Raw genomic sequence first — 10,655 nt, 5'->3', positions numbered from 1 at the left:
AACAGTTCCGATGCCTTGAGTTCATAAAACGCAATATGCTGGCATAACAGAAGCTGAGGCCAGATGCTTCCCTAGACCTATATATTCCATTATGTGGCTTTTCCTGGGAGCAATGGTTGAGCATTACTTAAAAATAAGTGTCTCACCTAGAGGACCCAAATTTGGAGGCATGTTGCTACGTGCAGAGGGAGCTGACTCACCAATGGTGGCACAAGGGGACAAAGGTTGTCAGAGGGGCAACTGACCTAAGCTGTCATTTTTCAGTTGTGACACTGGGGTGATGACGCAAGATGGACCAGACTCCTCAACTTTCCCTCTACTTGGCATTTGGGAACAGGTCTGACCCCTTTGGATGGAGAAAGCTCAGTTTACAGAGCAGAGAATTCGTTCTGGGAGAGATACTGGATTTCCTAACTAATGGGGGCAGGAGTGGCCTGAGGGCTTAACTGGAAAATAAAGGTCCATATTTGTGCCACAAGTAGTTCCCGTAGCTCATGATTTCTTTTTTTAAAAGATTTTATTTATTTATTCATGAGAGACACACAGAGAGGCAGAGACAGAAGTAGAGGGAAAAGCAGGCTCCCTGCGAGGATCCCAATGCCGGACTCGATTCCAGGACTCCAAGATCACACCCTGAGCCAAAGGTAGAGCCACCAAGGTAAGTCACAATTCTAATCAATTCCTCTTTTGGATTAGGTTACCTAGGGTTTTCTTCATTAGATGCAACCACAGAAGTACTAACCAATACAGAAGAATTACATTTCAGAGACATGAACTGATCTAAACTCATCTCCAGGTTGCTGTGTCTCCAGTTATTAATTTTTGCTACAGTCTGGAAAGTTTAAAATAGTGTATTCAGTAATGATAATAATACAATATGAAAATGTAAGTAGCTCAGTCTTCTTGTAACCAGGTTTCCCCGCTGGAAAAGCAAAACGAATTGGAATCTCTCCTGTCAAAAGCCAGAGCCAGAGGTGATTTCCCATCTCAAAAGCATCTCCCAACACCTAGTTAATATGGAGATTGGTAAATTAACTCACAGCAACATGTTGGTGTGTAGGAGGAGGTTTAAAATCTGCTCCTTGATCTATTCAATGATTTTACAATAAATCAACTGCCTCCTCTGTGCTGGAAAATATTTCTGTTAAACAACAGGTCGATTGGCTAAGCGTCGTTATTTTGTTGTTCTCTGTAGAATGTTATAGTGAGTAAAATTATATTTTTATGGTTGCATTGCTTAAAGAACACTCGTCCAATAGCTTTGATTTACTAACCTAATTTATATCCACATGAATTGCTATTCTCGGACGCATTTGTCTTTCTCTTCAGTCATCGCGGTCATTTCTAAATATCACGGTCGTAGCTCTCTGTAATACCATTATTTTTCTTTAATCTCGAAATAACACAGACTTCACAAGTAAGTTTTTGTTACATACGAATTTCAATACAAATCCAATATATGAACAATTGGTTGTGCCTAACTTTAGGCTTCACAGGAGGTTATATTCTCTTCTAAAGTTGACTTGCAGATTTCTTCCATCTCATTTTCTTCCCATAAAATTAGCTTCAAACAGCTGGCATATTTTTAACCTCACGAGTTAGGTCACTCTTTTCCCATTTGCCTGTTGAAGATGAAGTTGTTTGGAAGAGCACTGAGAAAAGTTGATGTGACAGGTTAATACAAGAATATTTACCCCTTCATTTTATTTCTGTTGCAAGATACGCTGATGCTAACCGGACTGATATAAAAAAAAAGTGACAGTCACATATTAGATAATGTCTTGGCAAGTTCTATTAAAATGAGGAAATTGAGTGACTCCAACTATACTGTTTCCTGGGTCAAGAGATAGTTGATATTTTTCTAGAGTCCAAACGCCACCTATTGGTGGGAGGTTTCTCTGCAAAGTGTGTTTTTAAAAGGAAAAGAAAATCAGAGTAAGTGAAAATTGAGCGAACTGGAAAATTGAGGGATCATGCAACATCTGAAGTACAGATCTGGCAAGTATTTTATCATTGATCCTGAGAAAATGAATCTGACAAAAGAAAACCGTGGAAGCTTATATTTTCTCCCCTGGTATTGTTTCCATTTCCAAACTTGAATTTAGTCCCTTAACATGTTCACCAAAGTCACCATATTTCTTGAGATGATCTAGATGTTTTACACTTGGAACTGTTTTTTGTTTGAAAGACAGTAATGGGCTAGACTTGAAGAGGGTTTCAGAAGAGGAAGCATTTTCAAAAACCAAGTCGAGGGCACCTGGATGGCTCAGTGGTTGAGCAGCTGCCTTTGGCTCAGGCCATGGTCTCGGGGTCCTGGGATCAAGTCCCACAAGGAGTCTGCTTGTGTCTCTGCCTCTCTGTGTATCTCTTATGAATAAAAAAAAAATCTTCACGACTTCAAGACTTGAAGAGGGTTTCAGAAGAGGAAGCATTTTCAAAAACCAAGTCGAGGGCACCTGGATGGCTCAGTGGTTGAGCAGCTGCCTTTGGCTCAGGCCATGAATAAAAAAAAAATCTTCACGACTTCAAGACTTGAAGAGGGTTTCAGAAGAGGAAGCATTTTCAAAAACCAAGTCGAGGGCACCTGGATGGCTCAGTGGTTGAGCAGCTGCCTTTGGCTCAGGCCATGGTCTCGGGGTCCTGGGATCAAGTCCCACAAGGAGTCTGCTTGTGTCTCTGCCTCTCTGTGTATCTCTTATGAATAAAAAAAAAATCTTCACAAACCAAGTCGAAAAGAGAACATGAAAATAGTTTTCAGGTCTACATATTGGTCAGAATAATCATGTCATAGGTATAAAAGAATCCAAAAGGCGGTTGTGTCAATGGTTCACATGGAATCAAATATTCAAAGTAGAAGTCAAACATTAAAATTCGGAGAAGAAAATTATCATCAACTAAATAAAACAAGAGAAAATGATCCCAGAGAGACAGAGAGGGAAAGGGAGAGAGAGGAAATTGTTCTTAGGAATTCCAGTTCCCATTTTCCTCATTTAGCTAGAATCTACTCTCAAGTCAAGATCTCAGGTCCACCCATGTGACTTAGCTGCCCTCCTCTGACCTTGAAAAGCAGTCTATGCATATTTCCATTGCAAGATGTTTCCCATTGCACTGAAACTGTGTGTTCATACCTTTTCTCATCGACAGGGGGCGAGGGATGAAGTCTTACTCGTCCCTGTGTCAGCAGTGGCTAGCACAGTACCTGGACAAAATAACTGCTCATGTTGGAAGAATGAATAAACTCCAAGTTTACAAGTCCCACAAACCCCAAATGTTTGAACTTGGCTTTGAGGGCAGCACAGTCTCTGGGGTTTTTCCTCTACCTCGTTGGCTGTTCTTTCTCTGCCTCCCGTGCTTATTTTTCCTCATCACTTCAGTGTCTTAAGGCTAGAGGGTCCCAAGAGGAGACCTCAGATCTCCTCTTTCCTATCAACACAAATCTTTGAAGATCTCATTCAATCTCAGGACTTTAAATATCACTAATGACTCACAAATGTACAACTTCAGCCCAGATCTCTCCCTAGAACCCCTGACATACATATCCAACCGCCTATTACACATCTGGACTTACATGCCTAATGGCATCTTAAACTTATCATGTCCAAAACACAACTCCTGATTTCCAGCCCACCAAAATCTGCTCAGGCAGTGGCAGCTCCACGCTGCATTTATAGACCAAAATCCTAGAGTTATTCTTATTCCTGCATCCCATATCCAATATGTCAGCAAATTCTATCATCTCTACTTTGAAAATATACCCAAGATCTGACAACTTCTTACTGCCTCCACTGCTATCATACTGACAAGCCTCCTTATGTGTGATTTTCCTCCTTCTGCTTTTTCCAGCCCCTTATGTTTATTCCCAATGCAGCAGCCAGAGTGATCTTATTAAACACAGTTTCTGCTCAAAACCCTCCAAAGGTGCCCATTTCATTGAATAAAACCAAGAGGTGACTTCCCCATAATCTGGTCCCACTTTGACATCTCCTACAGCATCTCCTGTCACACTTCATAAAATTCTTCTAACAAACCTTTCCTTATTTCCCTACTTAAAAAATTACAAATTCATCTTACAAACTTTTGTGTTTTATTTTACTGTCTTAACTTAAAAACCATCTAACATGTTTTATAATTAACTTACAGTTTTTAGATTTTTGTCTATTTCCTTTTACTAGAATGTAAAACCCATGAAGTCAAGAATTTTTATGTTTTGTCTAGAGCAATGCTTGGCCTACAATAGATGTTCAATGAACATTTTTCCAATAAATAAATAATTGAAAAATGTATTTTCTTACTCAACCTATATGCATTGAGAACCCACTATGTTTCAGGTACCATTCTAGGCTGTTTAATTCAGTCTCATTACTATTCCCCACTCCTCAATTTTTTGGCTAATGATGAGGACTTTTGGCTGGAGTTGCACATAATTTAATGAATTATCTCTTTTCCATTCCCCTCTGCCCCCCTTCGCTCTCCCTCTGTATCATTATACATGTGTTTCTTCCTCTGTTCTCCGGATTGTTCCTTTATCCTTTATATTTTATTCCTTCCCACTTTCATTTGTCTTCCTCTATTTTCAGAAGTGAGATAAAAATGACTAAAGCATTTTAAGTACTGAAGAAGAGAGAGCCGTATGTTTTAGACTGAACTTGTATGTATTTTTTAAAAAACAAACAAAACAAGTTACCTTGACCTCTAAAGCATGTGCATGTCCTTATTCTATTTTTAAATATTTCTATCCATCTCTTATACCTCTAACCCACTTTGTGAACACCTTCACCCAAAATACCTATATATCAAAACACCTCTCCTTACTCGATTTTATTACCTTTTCCATTTTGATAGATTATATTGTAATAGGATCACCTATGGTTTTACATTAAGTATGTATGAGTGTGTATATGGGATATATGAATATCATTTGTGAGAAGTTAATTCTGAATATCATCTACAGACAAACTTTTATCAGATACTTTATAACTTCATCATCATTGGAAGACATCTACATTTTAAAAAACAATCTTAATTAAAATTTACTTTTCTAAACATTCTTAAGCTAAGTGGCAGATGAGATGTGTAACCTACATGAAGGCAGTAATTTTTAATGTTTTTTAATTTATCCATCTCCTGCCTCTAGAACAATACTAAGCACATAGTAAATACTCAACAAATTTGTTGAGTGCATGAAAAAAATGAGATGAGAAATAAGAACAAATAGTGAATATGATTTGGTAAAGGTAAAGATGACTTTGGTGAACATGGGTGCCAGTTAAAGAAGTATAGAGCAATTAGTATAGTAAGGTACTAAATTTTTTGTCCTTGATTTTTTATTTATTTATTTATTTATTTATTTATTTATTTATTTATTTATTCATTCATTTATTTATTTATTTATGATAGTCACAGAGAGAGAGAGAGAGAGAGAGAGAGAGAGGCGCGGAGACACAGGCAGAGGGAGAAGCAGGCTCCATGCACTGGGAGCCCGATGTGGGATTCGATCCCGGGTCTCCAGGATCGCGCCCTGGGCCAAAGGCAGGCGCCAAACCGCTGCACCACCCAGGGATCCCTCCTTGATTTTTTTTAAAGTAGAAGTTTGTAGTGCTCATGATTTTCTTTTGATTTCTTAGATATGGGAAAATATGAGTAGGACTTTGAAATATTAGCCAGGTAATTTTTGAAGGGGTTAGCACAAAGCTGAAGTTTTTCCTTCATCTTTTAGTGTTATTAAAGAAACAAAACTATGAGGAGTAGACTCTTGACCATGGAGTCACAGCATATGGAGTCTTTTGAGCCACAGCGGCATATTTAGAGTGACTCTTGAATTGAATCGTAGATCATGGGGGCTTAAATGTGCCACTCTCAAGTCTGAGGGCAGGATGAAAGTAAATATCAAATGAGTATCAAATTAGGTAATAAATTCACAGCAAGGGTTTAATAAATGATGCCCATAGGACATTTTTAGTGAAAGTCTGGAAATTCTTTGATTCTGTATTATGCTTATGGCTTTTCTTTTTTAAAATTTTTATTTATTCACTAGAGACCCAGAGAGAGAGGCAGAGACACAGGCAGAGGGAGAAGCAGGCTCCCTGCAGAGAACCCGACGTGGCACTCCATCCCCGGTCTCCAGGATCACGCCCTGGGCTGAAGGCAGGCACCAATCCGTTGAGCCACCCAGGGGTCCCGCCTGTGGCTTTTCGTGCATGTGCTACACACGCACAACTGATAAGTGGCTGGACACTCACCATGGCATATAGGCATTAAATTATGACTAGAATTACCTATGTCATATACAAGAGAGACACTTTGTAAAATTGAACTTAGAAAATCCTTTTTCCACACCACACAGGGTAATTCCTTTTTCAAAATCTACCTCATAACCCACAATGTAAATATGGCAGTACAGGATGATTTGAGGCAGAAAAGGAAGTTTACTTATTCCAAAGCAATAGGAAAATATCTATCTTCTTTTACAGTCAACAGCTTGAGCGTTGTGGTAACAGAAATATTTTAGGTAGCAGAGTCATCATCTACATGCTTTTTGATCTTCCCAATGGTTACATTCTCAGGAGAATGCTCAGTGGAAGCCCAGAGCAAAAGCCAGCCAGAGACTGTACTCCTTGACTTTTTTCTCTAGGACTTGTTGAAATGCATCCAGTGGAGAAAGGAACATGACCACGCAAATAATATCCCTCTGCCAGTGGCCCAGGAAGAGGAAAGAGAAACAAGCTCTGGGGTGGACAGTTGTTATTCATTTTCCCTAATCCCTGTCTCAGATGGTGCCTACAAGGGCAGCACTGCATGCTGGTCTCTCCAGTATTCATCACTGTTCAGGACAAGTCTCCACTTTCCCATACACTTTGAACCAGGAATTGTGTAATAGTTAGAGGATATGTTGCATTTTAGATACTGTAATTCTGCCCACGCAACCAACTAGTAATTTAATAGCCACAAATGTGTTTGGCCTATACTTTTTATCTCTAAACTCTTTGCTCTGACATTCTGTCTAAAATTATGATTCTAGTGCAAACTGAGATATAATGGTAAATCTTTCAATGGAGGTCATCTACCCTAAAACCATTTAAACACTTGGAAAAAGTGACATTAGTGCAAAAATGATAAGATGGATAAGCGTGGACTTCATTTTTTTTAAATAAGAGTGGACTTCAAGTGGAATTGGGTAAGGTCTGCAATTCTTCCTCAAAACACTAAATATTGTGCTCTAATGAATAGTGGAAATCTAGTAACTATAGGAATTTTAAGCACCTTTAAAAATTAGCACTTTATGTTTCTCCAAGGAACTAAAATATGAATAAGATAAATGTGAGAATCCAAACATTATTTCAAGTTTTCTAATGCTATTGTTATTTAATATTTCACTTACTTAGAATATTTAAGGCAGTGATTGCTATCTGAATATGCATTGGTTTTGTCCTTTAGAGAAGAATATCAGCCTTAAAATAAAATTAATAGCAACTCCACATTAACCTTTGGGATTACTAATTACTAATTAAATTGCCAATGAGCTCCTGCCAGGATCTCATTCTAATTCCATAAAAAGCAAAGGCCTTTAAAGCAGCTTGATCAAGTCAAGAGATTGGGGAAAAAATTGTTAGCTAGATTTTATTATTTTGAAATTAACTTGTTCTCTCTTCATTCTTTCAGCTTGCCTCTTATGAATACATTATATTATGTCACATACTTTTTAGTTATCTCTGAGGTGTCTGTATTCGGTGTGGCTAGTCCATTCACTTATTCATTTGTCTAGTCTCTGTATCTGTTAGCTTTCCTTGGTTGCAGTCTACAGAAATGGACTGTGACTAGCAAGTAAAAATGAAGGAGTGAATGAGTTATTGCATAGACACAGAAAACTCACAAAATCAGAGAAAACATGATGAGCCAATCTTTTTTTAAAATTATTTTTAAGCCCAAACCAGATGCTCTCCAGTGATCTAAGAAGGAAAACAGATGGATGTTCTATTCTTTTCAGGGTGCCATTGTAGTGGATGAGTGTGCTCTGAATATTGTACTTGTGTGTGTGTGTGAGAGAGAGAGAGACAGACAGAGAGAGAGAGACAGAGAGAGAAAGAGAGAGAGGGGGAGACAGACAGGTCTAGCTTGGGAAGTACACCCACCTCTTGGTCAGTGGTGGGCAGCACCTGCCTAGAAATGCTCACCAAGACCACATCCATCAGTGGATAAATAGTTTTTCAAAGACAATCTGAAAGTGCAGTCAACCAAAGAATAGATCATTGATGCTGGATAAATTAACACAACTGATGATCACTACATTCACTCCCATTAAACTAAGTATTGAACTCTCCAATTCATGCTGTATTCTAAAAATGCACATGTATTTTAATTGCAATCCCTACTTCTCATATGCAGACAGAGGAACTCATTATATTTCTTTTGTAAAGAATTTCACGTCTTTCCTATGTTATTTCCCTTTGCTATTATATGCAATGCTATGATAAGCCTACTGGCAATATGTGTTTGTATACTTCCAGTTTTTACTTACGATAAATTTCTATAAGTGGAATTCTTGAGTCAAAGGATATACAATTTTATTTGTTAGAAATGTGTGTGGCATAGAAAAATATCTAAAAGAGTATATATGAAAATGTATTTTTGGGGTGTTGAGTTGGTAAGTTCTTTATAGATTTTGGATTCTAACCGTTTCTCCAGTATGTCATTTGCAAATATTTTCTCCCATTAATTCCATCAGTTGCCTTTTAGCTTTGTTAACTGTTTCCTTCACTTTGCAGAAGATTTTAATCTTGATGAAGACCCAATAGTTCATTTTTGCTTTTGTTTCCCTTGCCTCCGGAGATGTGGCTAGTAAGAGGTTGGTTGGCCAAGGTCAAAAAGGTTGCTGCCTGTGTTCTCCTCCAAGATTTTGATGATTTCAAGCCTTATATTTAGATTTTTCATCCAGTTTGAATTTATTTTTGTATATGGTATAAGAAAGTGGTGCTGTTTCATTCTGCCTGTGGCTTTCCGGTTTTCCTAACACCATTTGTTGAAGAGATTGTCTTTTTTCCATTGGATATTCTTTCCTGCTTTGTTGAAGATGAGTTGACCATTCAGGTGTGGGTCCATTTCTGAGTTTAAAAATGGATAGAAGGCATGAATAGACACTTTCCCAAAGAAAACATTTATATGGCTAACAGACACATGGAAAGATGCTCAACATCAGGAAAATACAAATCAAAACCACAATGAGGGGAACACCTGGATGCCTCAGTGGTTAAGCTCTGCTTTTGGCCCAGGGCATGATCCTGGAGTTCAGGGATTGAGTCCCACATTGGGCTTCCTGAGGGGAGCCTGCTTCTCCCTCTGCCTGTGTCTCCCTCTCTCTCTCTCTCTCTCTCTCTCTCTCTCTCATGAATAAATAAATAAAATCTTTTTTAAAAAAACCACAGTAAGATACCACCTCACACCAGTTAGAATGCCTAAAATTAATAACGCAGAAAACAACAGATGTTGGTGAGGATGTAGAGAAAGGAGATCCCTCTTACACTGTTGATGGCAATGCAAACTGGTGCAGTCACTCTGGAAGACAGTATAGAGGTTCCTCAAAAAGTCAAAAATAGACCCAGCAATTGCACTATGAGGTATTTATCCAAAGAATACAAAAATGCTGATTTGAAAGCACACCTGCAACCCAATGTGTAGAGCAGCAATGTCCACAATGGCCAAACTACGGAAAGACCCCAGATGTTCACCAACAGGTGAATGGGTAAAGAAGATGTGGTGTACATATAAATGGAATACTACTCAGCTGTCAGAAAGGATGGATACCTACCATTTGCTCAGATGTGGATGAAACTGGAGGTATCGTATTGAGTGAAATAAGTCAATCAGAGAAAGACAATTACCATATGATTTCACTCATTTGTGGAATTTAAGAAACAAAGTGATGAACACAGGAGAAGGGAAGGAAAAATAAGATTAAAAAAAAAAAACCAGAGAGGGAGGCAAACCATAAGTGAATCTTAACTACAGAGAACAAAGTGGGGAATGCTGGAGGGGTGGTGGGTGCAGGGATGTGTTAAATGGCTGATGGGCATTAAGGAGGGCACCTGTTGTATGAGCCCTGGGTTTTTATGTAAGTGATGAATCACTAAATTCTGGTCCTGAAACCAATACTACACTTTGTTGACAAACTTGAATTTGAATTTTTTAAAAAAGAATACATATGAAAATGTAGTCAAAGTCTACTGCTGTGGCATATTTATAATTGTGAGGAGGTCTGTCATTAAAACGGGATTGGAAATTTACTCAGAAAAGAAAAAACTTCTAGAAAGCTTCTTTTGCCTCATTGCTGCTTCTTCTCCACTAGGAATCTGAAATTTTCTTCTCAAGAAGAAAGTTTTAAGTGGCCTAGTATTCCTTTAGTTCGAAAAAATAACTTTTTATTTTGACATAATTTCAGACACAGGTTGCAAAAATAGTACAAAGAACTATATATAGCCTTTATCCAAATTCCCCAAATGTTCACATTTTATATTTGCTTTATTTTGCTGTTTCTCTCCATATATACATATATGTAGTATTTTCTGATTTATTTGAGAGTAAGTTGCAGAAATAATTGAGATAAAGAAAAAAATAATTGTGATAAAGAATCTGTCTCCATTTTCTGATATTTACTGATGCCT

At 38.0% G+C, this 10,655-nt stretch overlaps 1 long non-coding RNA gene across 1 annotated transcript in view; it reads left to right on the top strand.

Moving 5' to 3' along the window:
• The first annotated feature begins 508 nt into the window (after positions 1 to 508).
• LOC129511950 (uncharacterized) overlaps positions 509 to 10,655 on the top strand; it is a 51,445-nt gene continuing 41,298 nt past the window's right edge. Inside the window, exon 1 of the long non-coding RNA XR_008664947.1 lies at positions 509 to 658. This is a non-coding gene — a long non-coding RNA (uncharacterized LOC129511950). The remainder of the gene's footprint in view (positions 659 to 10,655) is intronic.

Source organism: Nyctereutes procyonoides, unplaced genomic scaffold, assembly GCF_905146905.1.
Source record: "Nyctereutes procyonoides isolate TBG_1078 unplaced genomic scaffold, NYPRO_anot_genome, whole genome shotgun sequence".
Classification (NCBI taxonomy): Eukaryota; Metazoa; Chordata; class Mammalia; order Carnivora; family Canidae; genus Nyctereutes; species Nyctereutes procyonoides.
The sequence above is the reverse complement of the archived record's forward strand: the minus strand, read 5'-3'. Positions and strand labels throughout refer to the sequence as shown.